Source organism: Giraffa tippelskirchi, chromosome 2 (genome assembly GCF_054371585.1).
Source record: "Giraffa tippelskirchi isolate mGirTip1 chromosome 2, T2T-mGirTip1v1.2.pri, whole genome shotgun sequence".
NCBI classification, from domain to species: Eukaryota; Metazoa; Chordata; class Mammalia; order Artiodactyla; family Giraffidae; genus Giraffa; species Giraffa tippelskirchi.
This window is the reverse complement of record NC_137276.1, coordinates 74,794,530-74,812,348: the sequence shown is the minus strand read 5'-3', so window position 1 is coordinate 74,812,348 and position 17,819 is coordinate 74,794,530. Positions and strand designations below refer to the sequence as shown.

The following is a 17,819-nucleotide window of genomic DNA, read 5'->3' as shown; positions in this document are numbered from 1 at the left end:
TATAAAATCAAAATGAAAATCCCAACAGACTTTTTAGTAGAAGTTGACAAGTTGATTCAAAACTGTAGATAGAAATTCACAGGATATAGAATAGTTAGAGAAATATTTAAATAAAAAAAATTTTTGAAAAACTCACAGTACCTGATTTCAAGACTTAAATACAAAGAGTACTGTAATCAAGATGGCATGGTATTGACATAAGAGAAAAATTGAACAAAAGAGCATAACAGAGAGTCAAGAAATAAACACATAAATAAATGGTGTTGATTTTCAGCAAACGTACCAAGACAATCAATGAAGAAGGGAAGAGCCTTTTAGTAAATGATGCCAGAATAACTGGGTAATGGTGCTGAAACAAAAACCAACCTCAATCCCTACCTCACACCATATGTAAAAGTTAATTTGAGATGAATTAAAGATGTAGTTCAAAAGCTCTAATTCTAAAGTAAAGGAGAGGTGAGTGGTACTCATGACCATTAACATGGGCATGCTGAAAGTAACCTAGAATCAATTGTTTCCACATTATAGATGAGAAAATTGACTCAGAGAGTAACTGTTTGCCCAACATCCCACTCATAGTGTGTTTCAATTCCACATTAGTATTCTCATTTCATTTCTTCTTACATTTTAGGATTTTTCCAGGAAGCTAACCTTAATAGTTGTTAGGATAACCTGACAGTATCCCAAGTTGAGTTGTGACAGTTTATTGTCTGCATTCAAATCTAAGGCTACAACACATCAATCAAAATATAGAGTCAGACGTAAATTAAATTTTCTTGTCTGATATACAGAAAAAAAAGGGCTTCTTAGGAGGCACTAGAGATAAAGAACCAGCCTGCCAATGCAGGAGACATAAGAAACTTGGGTTAGATCCCTGGGTCAGGAAGATCCCCTAGAGGAGGACATGGCAACCCACTCCAGTATTCTTGCCTGGAGAATCACATGGACAGAGGAGCCTGATGGGCTACAGTCCATGGGGTCGCAAAGTGTCAGACATGACTGAAGCAACTTAGTACACATTCAGAAAAAAGGGAGTTGAGTGATGATGCCTCATATCTGATCTATGAGGCATATGTCAGTTAAAGGACCATTCATCAAATATACACTGAACATCCCCTTCATGTCAGGGAGTCACTGAGATGAAACAAATGATAAAACTATTCAATTTAGAATCTGTAGCTGTATCTTTAAAAAGTTATTAGGTGATGGCTTTATGAAAAACCCTTTATGTACATGATTTAATTAGTCCATACAAAATTCTGATTGGCAGAGATTGCTTGTTCTATTTTATAGGAAAAAACTGATGCACAGAATGGTTACATGATTTTGTTTATGGCTATAAGAAAAAAAAAAAAAGAACATTAGCTAGTGTGGTCAGGATTTAAAATCAGATTTGTTTCATTTCAGAACTCAAACTATTAATCTCCACAATATTGCCTTATATTACTACTACTAGTGACTACTACTTACTGAATTCGACTTATGCCAGGCACTTTAAACTATCTTTTGTATATCTTATATATACAAATATGTGTATATATGTGTTTATATATATATAATCATTTATCTAACATATATTCTAGCCATACACATATTTTAGCTTGCCCAACATCTCTGTTCCATGTAGAATAGGTTTACTATTCCTAAAGCAAAGATGAAATTGAGGTTCAAAGAGGTTACAAAGTTTTCCCATACTTAAATAGCTAATAAATTGCATACCCGGGATTTGAAACTGGGTATGTTTAGAAAGAAATTGACTGTCATTACAATGACAATTGTCTTCCCAGTATTTGAATCTACCATCTCTGGTGGTATTGAACACAGTGCTTGATGGAACCTGACCAACTGAAGAAAACCAGATCAAGGCACAATTTCCTGAATTTCAGAGAAACACACTCTAATGCAGCCACCTGGCTTTTAAGATTCAGCTTTCTCTGGAGAACAAGCAAAGTGTTCTCATCATCTGTACAATGCCAGACACACAGGCGTAATAAGAAATATTCGTCTAATGTGATAACACATTTATGTGTATATGGTAGTCTGAGGAGTTAAGATTACCGAAAGGCTCACTCTGTTTAGTTTTATCTAGCTATTTAGCAGACAAAAGTAAATGAGTGCAGCATGCCTAGGCTATCAAACCAATCTCTTAATTCCAAAGCACCCAAAGGTGTGTTATTTTTCTTCTTTTCCTTTTCAATACAGGTCAGTGGCTCCAATAATGCTGCCTGATAAGGAATTCAGGTCTTTTTAAAATTAATGTTCACATACCTTCAGAAATCCAGTTCTCATTTTAATTTAAAACAGAAGTTCTTTTCTGTCTCTCTCCCTCTTTTTTCTCTTTCAGGGCCTTTTCCTATTTGAAAGCAGCCAAGTGAGTGTTATCATTATACTGGCAGTTTCTGAATGATTTTTGGAAAATATAAAAGTCCATTGTTAATTGCTAAGTGTAAGATGTTTGATCATTTTATTGTGATATATTGAATGGAAATAGAATATGACAGCCTCCTTCAAAATTAATATAATGATAATAAGCAGAGGAAATAACAAAACATAATAAGACTTCCAAATGTTAAATCAACATAGATTGTGTAAGAGCTCCTTAATCTCAGTAACTTACGTGCCTTTTCATTCTTGAGATTGTGAAATTTATTCAGTTGACCCTAAGAAGAGAATGTGCAAATACATACCTCTTTGTTGGATCAATTATGTTGCAATAGAAAGAGGATGTTATTTTGCTCTTCACAGAATCAAGAGCTATTTTGTTGAACAAACAAGAAGTTATTTCACTAGGAGTCCTTTCCCTCCTACTGTCAGCAGTCAGGAAACAGTTGGCTGGGAATGTTTTGCACGTCCTCTGCTTTCTTGTATTTTTAGTTTTGATATTTGAATCTATGTAAGTGAAAGCACACTCACCACGGTATACTAAATCCCAAGGGGATTTCCATTTTTCTTCACCAGCAACTTTTTATGAAAGCTTGGATTGTCTTAAAAATGGATTTTGATCCACTTAGTTTTGTGTTTAAATGGGCCAATGGTTGTCGAATTATAACATCTATAGGAAATTATCTAGATGAAGTAGTGGTTGACTCTTTGTAGTATATTTTTCCCATTGGATTGATCTTGGAGCACTGAAGGGCTTCCCCAATGGCTCAGTGGGTAAAGGATTTGCCTGAAATATAGGAGACACAGGAGAGGCGGGTTCGATTACTGGATGAGGATGTAAAGAAATAGACATACAGTAATAAACTGACCATTCATTCCAATAGCCTTGTATCAATGATTCAGAGACTCTCAAGTCTTTAATTTTAATCCCAGCATTCTTTATGGTGATAATAATAGTATTTATCTCAGAGGGTGGTTTTGAGGATTAAATAAGATATTGTATATAAAACAGTTAGCTCGATACCTGGAACTTCTTAAATACCCAGTAACGGTTAAGTATTAGTTTTAACAGTATTTTGAACAATATCTTTGTGGTTATACCATTATTATACTTTTCTAGGTATTTTCACATCTATTATTTCAGATACTTCAAGCTGAAGAAAAAAATTTTGTTCTCTGCTGGAATTATTTAATTGGTTTAGACTAGAATGTAGAAAAATGAGTTAAATACTGTAAGGCATTAATTAATGGAAATGAAGAAAAAGCTAGCATTTCAATTTAATTGGATTTCTCTGCTTTTAACTTGTAGGAGAAAGAAAAAAATGAGGAAATATGCTCAGATAAAGTTACTTAAAAAATAGATTTTATAGAAATGCACTAAAGGCAAGATAGCCATTCAGCACTGCTCTATTTTGTATCCTTATTCAAAACACTAGTCAGTGCAAATGATTGTTTACAGTTAATGTTGGAAAATTAATCCACTTACTTTTTCATTAAACCATCACTCTTGAATGCTTACTAGTGCCCAATGTTAGAGGGCTCTAAATGATCAAATATAACATATAATAATGTCCATTTTTCCCAACGATTAAGTTAGAAAGGTAGAATAATATATTTCTTCAAATGTTTCAATAGCAAAAGCTAATCCAAAAATATTTTTAAGATAGCTGTATTTAATGAGAAATGAAATTAACAAGAACTTACCTCTATCTTGAACATTCTAAATGAGGTTTTGTTATAACTAGGGCATGGAATAGGGTTTCCATTAAGTGAAGGTCATTTAGATTTCTTTTAGAACAATCTCATCTCAATTAAGAAGCAGTTTTTTAACACTGTAGAATCATTTGATGAGGCCATAGTACTTAAAATAACAGTAGCTTAAGCAATCAACACAAACTGAAATAGAGAAACGGTGGTTTTTGTAAATATTAAGCAGACACATTTGTGTAAACTATTTTGTAATTAATTTTAAAAATAGAATTACTTATATTTATACATCTGAATAATTGCCTTCTCTTTCAAAGTAATCATCTTAAAACACATTGAGCCCCAGTGATACATATATTATTCCAAATTGTATTTGAAAATCTTTCAAAGAAATGCTGTTAAGCTGCTAAGTCGCTTCAGTCGTGTCCGACTCTGTGTGACCCCGTAGACGGCAGCCCACCAGGCTCCGCCGTCCCTGGGATTCTCCAGGCAAGAATACTGGAGTGGGTTGCCAGTTCCTTCTCCAGTGCATGAAAGGGAAAAGTGAAAGTGAAGTCGCTCAGTCGTGTCCGACTCTTAGCGACCCCATGGACTGTAGCCTACCAGGCCCCTCCATCCATGGGATTTTCCAGGCAAGAGTACTGGAGTGGGGTGCTATTGCCTTCTCCTCAAAGAAATGAGCATATTACATTTTAAAAAATTCTCATTGGTGGCAAATTTTCACTCTTTGAGCTCAAAGTAATCTGCAACTAACATTTAAAAATAATATATAACTAATATATATTGTAAGACAAACCCAAGTAAGATGGTAGGTGTTGCTAGAGGGCATCAGAGGGCAGACACACTGAAACTATAATCACAGAAAACTAGCCAATCTGATCACACAGACCACAGCCTTGTCTATCTCAATGAAACTAAGCCATGCCGTGTGGGGCCACCCAAGACGGACGGGTCATGGTGGAGAGGTCTGACAGAATGTGGTCCACTGGAGAAGGGCATGGCAAACAACTTCAGTATTCTTGCCTTGAGAACCCCATGAACAGTATGAAAAGGCAAAAAGATAGGACACTGAAAGATGAACTCCCCAGGTCGTTAGGTGCCCAATATGCTACTGGAGATCAGTGGAGAAATAACTCCAGAAAGAATGATGGGATGGAGCCAAAGCAAAAACAACACCCAGCTGTAGATGTGACTGGTGATAGAAGCAAAGTCCGATGCTGTAAAGAGTAATATTGCATAGGAATCTGGAATGTTAGGTCCATGAATCATGGCAAATTGGAAGTGGTCAAACAGGAGATGGCAAGAGTGAACGTCAACATTCTAGGAATCAGCGAACTAAGATGGACTGGAATGGGTGAATTTAACTCAGATGACCGTTATTATCTACTACTGTGGGCAGGAATCCCTTAGAAGAAATGGAGTAGCCATCATGGTCAACAAAAGAGTTTGAAATGCAGTACTTGGATGCAATATCAAAAACGACAGAATGATCTCTGTTCGTTTCCAAGGCAAACCATTCAATATCACGGTAATCCAAGTCTATGACCCGACCAGTAATGCTGAAGAAGCTGAAGTTGAATGGTTCTATGAAGACCTACAAGACCTTTTAGAACTAATACGCAAAAAAGATGTCCTTGTCATCATAGGGGACTGGAATGCAAAAGTAGGAAGTCAGGAAACACCTGGAGTAACAGGCAAATTTGGCCTTGGAGTACAGAATGAAGCAGGGCAAAGGCTAATAGAGTTCTGCCAAGAGAATGCACTGGTCATAGCAAACACCCTCTTCCAACAACACAAGAGAAGACTCTACACATGGACATCACCAGATGGTCAACACCGAAATCAGATTGATTATATTCTTTGCAGCCAAAGATGGAGAAGCTCTATACAGTCAGCAAAAGCAAGACCAGGAGCAGACTGTGGCTCAGATCATGAACTGCTTATTGCCAAATTCAGACTTAACTTGAAGAAAGTAGGGAAAACCACTAGACCATTCAGGTATGATAAATCAAATCCCTTATGAGTATACAGTAGAAGTGACAGATAGATTTAAGGGACTAGATCTGATAGAGTGCCTGATGAACTATGGACAGAGGTTCATGACATTGTACAGGAGACAGGGATCAAGACCATCCCCATGGAAAAGAAATGCAAAAAAGCAAAATGGCTGTCTGAGGAGGCCTTACAAATAGTTGGGAAAAGAAGAGAAGCAAAAAGCAAAGGAGAAAAGGAAAGATATTCCCATCTGAATGCAGAGTTCCAAATAATAGCAAGGAGAGATAAGAAAGCCTTCCTCAGCTATCAATGCAAAGAAACAGAGGAAAACAACAGAACGGGAAAGGCTAGAGATCTCTTCAAGAAAATTAGAAATACCAAGGGAACATTTCTTGCAAAGATGGGCTCAATAAAGGACAGAAATGATACTGACCTAACAGAAGCAGAAGATATTGAGAAAAGGTGGCAAGAATACACAGAAGAACTATACAAAAAAGATCTTCACGACCCAGATAATCACGATGGTGTGATCACTCACCTAGAGCCAGACATCCTGGAATGTGAAGTCAAGTGGGCCTTAGGAAGCATCACTATGAACAAAGCCAGTGGAGGTGATGGAATTCCAGTTGAGCTATTTCAAATCCTAAAAGATGGTGCTGTGAAAGTGCTGCACTCAATATGCCAGCAAATCTAGAAAACTCAGTAGTGGCCACAGGACTGGAAAAGGTCAGTTTCCATTCCAATCCCAAAGAAAGGCAATGCCAAATAATGCTCAAACTACCACACAATTGCACTCATCTCACATGCTAGGAAAGTAATGCTCAAAATTCTCCAAGCCAGCCTTCAGCAATACGTGAACCGTGAACTTCCAGATGTTCAAGCTGATTTTAGAAAAGGCAGAGGAACCAGAGATCAAATTGCCAATATCCGCTGGATCATCGAAAAAGCAAGAGAGTTCCAGAAAAACATCTATTTCTGCTTTATTGACTATGCCAAAGCCTTTAACTGTGTGGATCACAATGAACTGTGGAAAATTCTGAAAGAGATGGGAATACCAGACCACCTGACCTGCCTCTTGAGAAACCTGTATGCAGGTCAGGAAGCAACAGTTCGAACTGGACATGGAACAACAGACTGGTTCCAAATAGGAAAAGGAGTACATCAAGGCTGTGTATTGTCACCTTGCTTATTTAACTTCTGTGCAGAGTACATCATGAGAAACGCTGGGCTGGAAGAAACACAAGCTGGAATCAAGATTGCCGGGAGAAATATCAATAACCTCAGATATGCAGATGACACCACCTTTATGCAGAAAGCAAGAAGAACTAAAGAGCCTATTCATGAAAGTGAAGGAGGAGAGTGAAAAAGTTGGCTTAAAGCTTGACATTCAGAAAACTAAGATCATGGCATCTGGTCCCATCACTTCATGGCAAATAGATGGGGAAACAGTGGAAATAGTGTCAGACTTTATTTTTTTGGGCTCCAAAATCACTGCTGATGGTGATTGCAGCCATGAAATTAAAAGATGCTTACTCCTTGGAAGGAAGGTTATGACCAACCTAGATAGCATATTTGAAAGCAGAGACATTACTTTGCCAACAAAGGTCCATCTAGCCAAGGCTATGGTGTTTCCAGTAGTCATGTATGGATGTGAGAGTTGGACAGTGAAGAAAGCTGAGCACCAAAGAATTGATACTTTTGAACTGTGGTGTTGGGAAAGACTCTTGAGAGTCCCTCGGACTGCAAGAAGATCCAACTAGTCCATCCTAAAGGAGATCAGTCCTGGGTGTTCATTGGAAGGGCTGATGTTGAAGCTGAAACTCCAATACTTTGGCCACCTGATGCGAAGAGCTGACTCATTGGAAAAGACCCTAATTTTGGTAAGAATTGAGGGCAGGAGGAGAAGGGGACGACAGAGGATGAGATGGTTGGATGGCATCACCGACTTGATGGGCATGTTTTTGGGTAAACTCCGGGAGTTGGTGATGGACAGGGAGGACTGGCGTGCTACGATTCATGGGGTCGCAAAGATTCGGATATGACTGAGCGACTGAACTGAATATATATACTGTCATACTTGAGAAATTACTATACCTTAATGCCATAAATCTGCAACTAGCATTTTAAAATAATATATAATTAATATATGTGTAATTCTTGAGGAATAATTCAAAGGCTTTAGAAATAGAGTAATATTACACATGTTCATCTCTTTTTTACTTGTATTTTAAAATGTTATTTACATTTAATCTTTAATATCTCTGTGATTTTTGTTGCACAGGAAAGCTTTATTAACTTCCTCCTAAATTATTATTTCCACTCCCAGAGAGTTTATTTAGTTATCCTTTTCTTATTGGTTTAAAATACTATGTATAGTAGAGACTTTAAGAGGAAACTGTCCTGCTCATGATGGTCACATTTCTTTGAAAATGGCTCCCCACACCATAGAAATGATCTTCTGTGTCCCTACGGCCCACGTCAATCCTATTTCTTCTGAAAATTTGGTATTAGGACTGGGAGTTAGGTGATTGATTCCTTTGTGTACGTGGAACTGAGAGCCTCTAAATGAGACCTGAGGGCACTTGAGTCCGTGGAGAAGGAGATACGTAGAAAGGAAGAAAGAATCCAGATGTGCACAGTGAAACATGGCGAGAGGCCATGTGGGAACTAGAGGAGCGAGATAAAGTCAGGCAGACAAAGACAAATGTCATATGATATAATTAATGATTGGAATCTGGAGGGGGGGAGGTACAAATGAACTTATTTACAAAACAGAAATAGGGTTTCAGATGTAGAAAACAAACTTATGGTTGAGTGCATGCTAAGTTGCTTCAGTCATGTCTGACTGTTTGCAACCCTGTAGATGGTAGCCCACTAGGCTCCTCTGTCCATGGTATTCTCCAGGCAAGAATACTGGAGTGGGTTGCCATGCCCTCCTCCAGGGGGTCTTCCCGACCCAGGGATGAAGCCCACAACTCTTATGTCTCCTGCATTGGCAGGTGGGTTCTTTACCACTAGCACCACCTGGGAAGCCAGGGGGTAGAAAAAGGGGAGGTCAAGTTTGACATTTACACCTTATCATATATAAAATAGACAACTAATAAGGACTTAAGACTTAAGTCCAACTAATAAGACTTAAGGACCCTGTGTAGCACAGGGCACTCTACTCAGTGCTCTGTAAATGATATATATGGGAAAAGAACCTAAAAAAGAGTGGATACGTGTGTGTGTGTGTGTATTATATCTATATATATATAATATATATATATATATATATATATAACTAATTCACTTTGTGTACACCTGAAATGAACACAGCATTGTAAATCAACGATACTCCAACAAAAATTTTTTTAAAAAGAATCACTCAGTTTTGGTCACTGTAAATTCTTTGCCTTTGCATGTCGAAAGAGTTGGCTAATGGTAACATTTCTCTTGCTTACTCAAGTTAACTAGAGTTAAGTTTTCTATATCTGTATTCAACAAGTGTATTGACTAAGTGTAGTGGTTGAATTATATTGCCTCACAAATTTTCTGCCCATCTGAAACTTGTGCACATGACCACTTTTGGAAATAGGGTGCTGAGTAGATGTCATCAAGTCAAGAAGAGGTTGTACTGGATGGAGTAGGTGGACCCTAATCCAGTGTCTAGTGTCCTTAAAAGAGGAGGGAAGCTTTTACACAGACACACAGGGAGAATGCCATGTGACTTTGGAGGCAGAGATTAGAGTGATGCGTTTACATGCCAGTGAACACCAAGGATTGGCAAAACTCACCAGAAGCTAGGAAGAGGTGAGGAAGTCTCCTTTCCTACAGCTTTTAGAAATAAAATGTTCCTACTGACAACTTGATTTCATATTTCTGTTCTCCAGAGCAGTGAGACAGTACATTTCTGTTGTTTTAGCCACTCAGTTCATGGCAATTTGTTACAGAAGCCCTGGGAAACTAATAAACTAATAAAATACCTTTAGCACACACTAAAGTCTTGTTAGTTCTGTTTAATTGCTATGTCTGCTTCTCCCTACGAGAACATCACATTGCTTTGTTTTTACATCTTAATATTATATTATATGGTTGGGTAATTTTCTCTCAGTATTCTTCAATATTTTCTTGACTATTATCACTAGCTGATTATTTTACAGTGTTCGACTCACTTTGACAATATCCAAGGAGCTCTTAAAAATCTTTAAGTGGTTTGATGAGTCTTTCTTAACTTCTTACTCTTAATTTTGAAGATTATTTCAATGTTACCCGAAAGAATGACACCTACAATTCCTACATTAGGGAATTTGTTAAGCTTTTCTTATGGCCTGGTATTTGACAGTTTTGGCTTATGTTTTTCAGGTATTTGAAAAGAGGATATATTTTCTCTTGAAGGACACAAACCAGTCTTATTACTGGTAAGCATATGATTTATTCAAATCCTACTTTGTATCTTTATTTCTTATTTCCTTGGTCTGAAAGAAACAATAAAGTGGGTAAATATCTGGCAGTATGACTGTGATTTTTGCCAAATATTCAAGTTTTGATTTATATATTTAGATATTTTTTATTTAGTGCATAATATTTATGGCATATATTTGGGATTTTGCTTTTTAATGACTAGGAGACATTTATCTTTGCTTAATGTAAAGTTCCTTGGCTTGAATTTTACCTTGTTTTCTTTTAATATTATCAGCATCCTTTTTTTTTTGTTAACATTTGTTTAACTTTCTCCATTCTTTTATGTAGACTTTCCATTTTACATTGTTTTAATTACTAAAGAAATGTAACCTTATTTTGAAAATTCAAACAATGTAGGCATATGTAGAGAAAAATATGAAAATTCCCAATTCATCAACCATCTACTGCATCCTCCGATGCAATGCTAATCATCTCCCCTAAGTAACTAATATTACTAATTTGATGCATATCTTTTCAGAGAATTTCCCATTTATTTACTATTATATATCCCTTTTTCTAGGCAATTATAAAATAAAATCAATAAAGTATTATATATAAACAATAAATTTACAAGTTTGTATTATAAATAATAAACACATAGATACAAGTTTTTACATGACTAAGTCATTCTGCTCCCACTTCCATGTGGTATGAAGGAGCTAGAGGTAGACCAGTTCTCACCAAAAACAACTCTGACAGCTGCATAAAATACAGAAATTATTTTTTAGAAATCAGAGGAGAGTAGTTTAGACAATATGAACTGCAGGGCCCATTTCTTCAGAGAAGAGGGAACCTCTAGGAAATGAGCAAACCTCTATAGCTTTTACTCTTTAGACATTTGCTAATTTGAGATATAAACAGCAAGCTGAGAATGTGGACTTCTCACCTACAAAGAACCGCTTCTGGGAAGTGAAGTTTTTATATAGACCTGGTGGGGTCTTAAGCACGTTATCAACTGAGAGGTGTAGACTTGTGATTGGGGCTTCCCTAGTGGCTCAGATAGTAAAGCTTCTGCCTGTAAATGCAGGAGACCCGGGTTCGATCCCTAGTTTGGGAAGATCCCCTGGAGAAGGAAATGGCAACCCACTCCAGTACTCTTGCCTGGAAAATTCCATGGTCGAAGGAGCCTGGTAGGCTACAGTGCAAAGAGTTAGACACAACTGAGTGACTTCCCTTTTCACATGCATGGGTAATTTTCCTGTTTTTCAATTCTTTCAAATATATTTACTAAGGAATGGGATTGATGGACCATATGATAAATTCTATTGTAATTTTTTTTTGTTACCCTGCTTATTTAACTTATATTCAGAGTATATCATGCCAAATGCTGGGTTGGATGAAGCACAACCTGGAATCAAAATTGCTGGGAGAATTATCAATAACAACAGATATGCAGATGACACCACCCTTATGGCAGAAAGCAAAGAAGAACTTAAGAGCCTCTTGATGAAAGTGTGAGAGGAGAGTAAAAAAGTTGGCTTAAAGCTCAACATTCAGAAAACTAAGATCATGGCATCTGGTCTCATCACTTCATGGCAAATAGATGGGGAAACAATGGAAACAGTGAGAGACTTTATTTTTTTGGCTCCAAAATCACTGCAGATGGTGATGGCAACCATGAAATTAAAAGATTCTTGCTTCTTGGAAGAAAATCTATGACCAACCTAGAAAGCATATTAAAAAGCAGAGACATCGTTTTGCCAACCAAGTTCTGTCTACTCAAAGCTATGGTTTCTCCAGTAATCATGTATGGATGTGAGAGTTGGACTATGAAGAAAGCTGAGTGCTGACGAATTGATGCTTTTGAACTGTGGTATTGGAGAAGACTCTTGAGAGTCCCTTAGACTGCAAGGAGATCCAACCATTTCATCCTAAAGGAAATCAGTCCTGAATATTCATTGGAAGGACTGATGCTGAAGCTGAAACTCCAATACTTTGGCCACCTGATGCGAAGAACCGACTCATTGGAAAAGACCCTGATGCTGGGAAGGATTGAAGGCAGGAGGAGAAGGGGATGACAGAGGATAAGATGGTTGGATGGCATCACCAACTTGATGGGCTTGAGTCTGAGCAAGCTCTGGGAGTTGGTGATGGACAAGGAAGCCTGGCGTGCTGCAGTCCATGGGGTCACAAATAGTTGTACATGACTGAACGACTGAATTGAACTGAACTGTTACTATTTTCCATAGTGGCTGCACCGGTTTACATCCGTGTCAACAATCATAAGTGTTCCAGTTTTTCCACATCTTGCCAGCATTGTTATTTTCTGTTTTCTTGAGACTGCTCATCCAGATTGTGTATGAGTGATATCTCACTGTAGTTTTGATTTGCCTTTCTCTCATGATTAGTGATATTGAACATCTTTCATGTTTGTATATTATTTGGAGAAATGCCTATGCAAATATTTTTCTCATTTTTAAGTTGGGTTATTTGTTTGTTTTTGTCATTCAGTTCAGTTCAGTCACTCAGTTGTGTCCGACTCTTTGCAACCCCATGAATCGCAGCACGCCAGGCCTCCCTGTCCAACACCAACTCCCGGAGCCCACCCAAACTCATGTCCATTGAATCGGTGATGCCATCCAACTGTCTCATCCTTTGTCGTCCCCTTCTCCTCCTGCCCTCAATCTTTCCCAGCATCAGAGTCTTTTCCAATGAGTCGGCTCTTCGCATCAAGTGGCCAAAGAATTGGAGTTTCAGCTTCAACATCGGTCCTTCCAATAAATATTCAGGACTGATCTCCTTTAGAATGGACTGGTTGGATCTCCTTGTAGTCCAAGGGACTCTCAAGAGTCTTCTCCAACACCACAGTTCAAAAGCATCAATTCTTCTGTGCTCAGCTTTTTTTTATAGTCCAACTTGCACATCCATACATGACTACTAGAAAAACCACAGCCTGGACTAGACAGACATTTGTTGACAAAGTAATGTCTCTGCTTTTAATATGCTATCTAGGTTGGTCATAACCTTCCTTCCAAGGAGTAAGCATCTTAATTTCATGGCTGCAATCACCATCAGCAGTGATTTTGGAGCCCAGAAAAATAAAGTCTCTCACTGTTTCCACTGCTTCCCCATCTATTTGCCATGAAGTGATGGGACCAGATGCCATGATCTTAGTTTTCTGAATGTCGAGCTTTAAGCCAACTTTTTCACTCTTCTCTTTCACTTTCCTCAAGAGGCTCCTTAGTTCTTCTTCACTTTCTGCCATAAGGGTGGTGTCATCTGCATATCTGAGGTTATTGATATTTCTCCCGGCAATCTTGATTCCAGCTTGTGCTTCCTCCAGCCCAGTGTTGCTCATGATGTACTCTGCATATAAGTTAAATAAGCAGGGTGACAGTATACAGCCTTGAAGTACTCCTTTTCCTATTTGGAACCAGTCTGTTGTTCCATGTCCAGTTATAACTGTTGCTTCCTGACCTGCATACAGGTTTCTCAAGAGGCAGGTCAAGTGGTCTAGTACTCCCATCTCTTTCAGAATTGTCCACAGTTTCTTGTGATCCACACAGTCAAAGGCTTTGGCATAGTCAATTAAGCAGAAATAGATGTTTTTCTGGAACGCTCTTGCTTTTTCAGTGATCCAGCAGATGTTGGCGATTTGATCTCTGGTTCCTCTGCCTTTTCTAAAACCAGCTTGAACATCTGGAAGTTCACGGTTCATGTATTGCTGAAGGCTGGCTTGGAGAATTTTGAGCATTACTTTCCTAGCATGTGAGATGAGTGCAATTGTGTGGTAGTTTGAGCATTCTTTAGCATTGCCTTTCTTTGGGATTGGAATGAAAACTCACCTTTTCCAGTCCTGTGGCCACTGCTGAGTTTTCCAAATTTGATGACATATTGAGTGCAGCACTTTCACAGCATCATCTTTTAGGACTTGAAATAGCTCAACTGGAATTCCATCACCTCCACTAGCTTTGTTTGTAGTGATGCTTACTAAGGCCCACTTGATTTCACATTCCAGGGTGTCTGGCTCTAGGTGAATAATCACACCGTCATGATTATCTGGGTCGTGAAGATCTTTTTTGTACAGTTCTTTTGTGTATTCTTGCCACCTCTTCTTAATATCTTCTGCTTCTGTTAGGTCTATATCATTTCTGTCCTTTATTGATCCCATCTTTGTGTGAAATGTTCCATTGCCATCTCTAATTTTCTTGACGAGATCTCTAGTCTTTCTCATTCTATTGTTTTCCTCTATTTTTTGTCATTGAGTTGTAGGAATTTTTTATATTTTCTGGAAGTTAAACTCCTATAAGATATATATGGGTTGCAAAAATTTTCTCATTCTCTAGGTTGCCTTTTTACTCTATTCACTGTACCCTTTGCTACAGAGAAGATTTGAAGTTTGATATAGTCTGATTTGTCCTTTTTTCAGTTTGTTGCCTGTGTTTTTGGTGTTATGTCTAAGAAATCACTGCTAAATCCAGTGTTGTAAAGCTGTTCCTCTGTGCTTTTTTTCTAGGAGCTTTACAGTTTCAGTTTCTTATGTTTAGATCTTTCATCCATTTTGAATTGATTTTTGTATATCACATAGTAAGCTCCAACTTATTCTTTTGCATGTGGATATCCAATTTTCCCATCATCATTTGTTGAAGAAGAGACTATCATTTCACCTTTGTGTAGTGTTGATGCCCTTGTTGAAGATTATTTTACTGTATTTGTATGGATTTATTTCTGGGGTCTCTATTCTGTTTCATTAGTTTATGCCTGTCTTTGAGCCAATACCACGTTGTTTTGATTACTGTAGATTTGTAATATGTTTTGAAATCAAGTAGTGTGACATCTCTAATTTTGTTCTGCATTTTTGGAATTGTTTTGCCCCTTCAGGATCCTTTGAAATTCCATATAAAATTTAGGATTTTTTTTCCTGTTTCTGCAGAAAATGTCATTGGGATTAAGATAGGGATTGCATTGAAGCTGTAGATCACTGTGGGTAGTATAGATAGTTTAGAAATCATGACCACAGGATGTATATTTATTTATTTGTATCTTTAAATTCCTTCTACATTGTGTTGTAGTTTTCATTGTACAACTCTTTCATCTCCTTAAGTTTATTCTTATGTATTTTATCCTTTATGATGCTATTATTGTGAATTGACTATTTTCTTAATTACCCTTTCAGATTTTTCATTGTTAGTTTATAGGATTAAAGTTGATGTGCCCTGATTTTGTGTTCGGCAGCTTCACTGAAAGATAATTCATTTAAAGGGCTTCCCTGATAGCTCAGTTGGTAAAGAATCTGCCTGTAATGCAGGAGACCCTGGTTTGAGTCCTGGGCAGGGAAGATCTTCTGGAGAAGGAATAGGCTACCCACTCCAGTATTCTGGCCTGCAGAATTCCAAACTCCGTGGGGTTGCAAGGAATGGGACATGACTGAGCGACTTAAGAAGAAGAAGAATTCATTTAAAATAATTCTTATTTATGTATGCACTTAACATGTTTCAAAATTTTCTTGAAATACATCTTTAATTATTTCTGTAGATTTGGATATTCTTGCTGTTATTAATATTTAAAATAGTTTATAATTTTTTTATTGCTGTTTACCTCAAGGCCTATTCAGAAGAACATTTTAAACTTCACAGTGGCTATAAATGTGTATATACAAGGGTTATTTTTCAGTCAGTTCAGTTCAGTTGCTCAGTCGTGTCCAACTCTTTAGACCCCAGGAACTGCAGCACGCCAGGCCTCCCTGTCCATCACCAACTCCCGGAGTTTACTCAAACTCATGCCCATTGAGTCGGTGATGCCATCCAACCGTCTCATCCTCTGTTGTCCCCTTCTCCTCTCACGTTCAATCTTTCGCAGCATCAGGGTCTTTTCAAATGAGTCAGCTCTTTGCATTGGGTAGCCAGAGTATTGGAGTTTCAGCTTCAACATCAGTCCTTCCAATGAATATTCAGGGTGAAGGGACAGTGTATATCTGCCATGATTTTATTTTAGCAGATCACACGTCCATTTCATTCCTGTAGAAAGTGAGGAGCTTGCAACAACAGAACCAGCTATTTGGCAGAAAGTCTCTATTACATGCCTAAGTGTTTCTTTTACATGTTTGTTCTTGTGGGCCAAGTCAGTTGGAGCCAGCTGCTCCCCATTTTCCAACTGCAAACATTGCCTGACTGGCCTTCTGCAGTGGTGGGCTGTGGATATCTTCCCCAGAGTTTCAGGTAGGATTTGATTTACTGGCTTCCCTCCTGCCATAATCTCCATTCCTGCCTCTATGAAAAGAGTTTCATTTGTCTAATCCCACAGTGTTTGAAAATAAAGTATTATTGTCGAAGTGATATTATGACCTCCTAGTATACTAATTTAAGGATAATATTAATTCCAGTAAGTTGATTTGGAATGTTCATTTCAAAGAGGTCTCATTATTTTGTGGTCACATTTTTCATCCCCCTAGAGAAAACTATTATCTCTTTTAAGCCAAGTTATTGTCTGTTAAAGCCAATGAATTTCCTATTGTTTCTTACTTGATGCCACTCAACCAAGAAAATAGACTTAAACAATGGCAAAATTTTCTCTCTTTTTCCAAGTGCTTCCCAAATGCCTTATGAAGTTCCCATTCTTTCATTCAATAAATATTTATTAAGTGCTAATATTTCCTATGTCTAGGGCATGTGTGTCATCAGACAGATTTATTTCCAACTAGCTGTTTAGATGTTTGATATGATTCTTTCAACCTGATTCTCCATGACTCAGTCACAATAGCTTAGAAAACAGGGAGAATTCTTTATGCAGCTTTAGAAAATGCACATTTATAGAAGTTATTTTAAGCAAAGTAAAATGGCAAGGTCTGGGCGTACTCTACTATTTAGCAAAAATAAACTCAATATCCTAAAAGAAAATTACTCTTTGAGGTAGCAAAATATAATAGCTTTTCATGGACATATTTCAGGAAATGATATCTTTGGTTGGAAATGATTTGAAAATTAGCCTGTGTCACCATGAATTGTTTTCAATCAATTTAGAGGCGGCAGACAGAATGATGAAGTAGGCAAAAGGCAAGCACTGGAACCAGAAAGACCAGGTTCAAATTCTCTGTTTGTCATTTTCTTCTGAGCGCTTGGATAAACCTCTTAAACTCTCAGTTTTCCTATCTGTAAAATGGGAGTATTACTCTCTCCCTCCCAGAGCTCTGAAGCAGTAACTGAAGCACTGCCTTGGAGGCTCCAATAGGATTTTCTCACCAATAGCAACATTAAAGGGGCATCTTTCTTCTAGACCCTACCTTTTCCCTCCCTGTTAAGTCAAGAGTCATTTATTTACTGATCACTGCATTCCTGGAACTTCCAGCAAGTGAG

At 37.7% G+C, this 17,819-nt stretch overlaps 1 long non-coding RNA gene across 1 annotated transcript in view; it reads left to right on the top strand.

Moving 5' to 3' along the window:
- Positions 1-17,819, top strand: part of LOC145537978 (uncharacterized) — a 501,457-nt gene that overhangs the window by 152,816 nt on the left and 330,822 nt on the right. Inside the window, exon 3 of the long non-coding RNA XR_014076549.1 lies at positions 10,429-10,484. This is a non-coding gene — a long non-coding RNA (uncharacterized LOC145537978). The remainder of the gene's footprint in view (positions 1-10,428; positions 10,485-17,819) is intronic.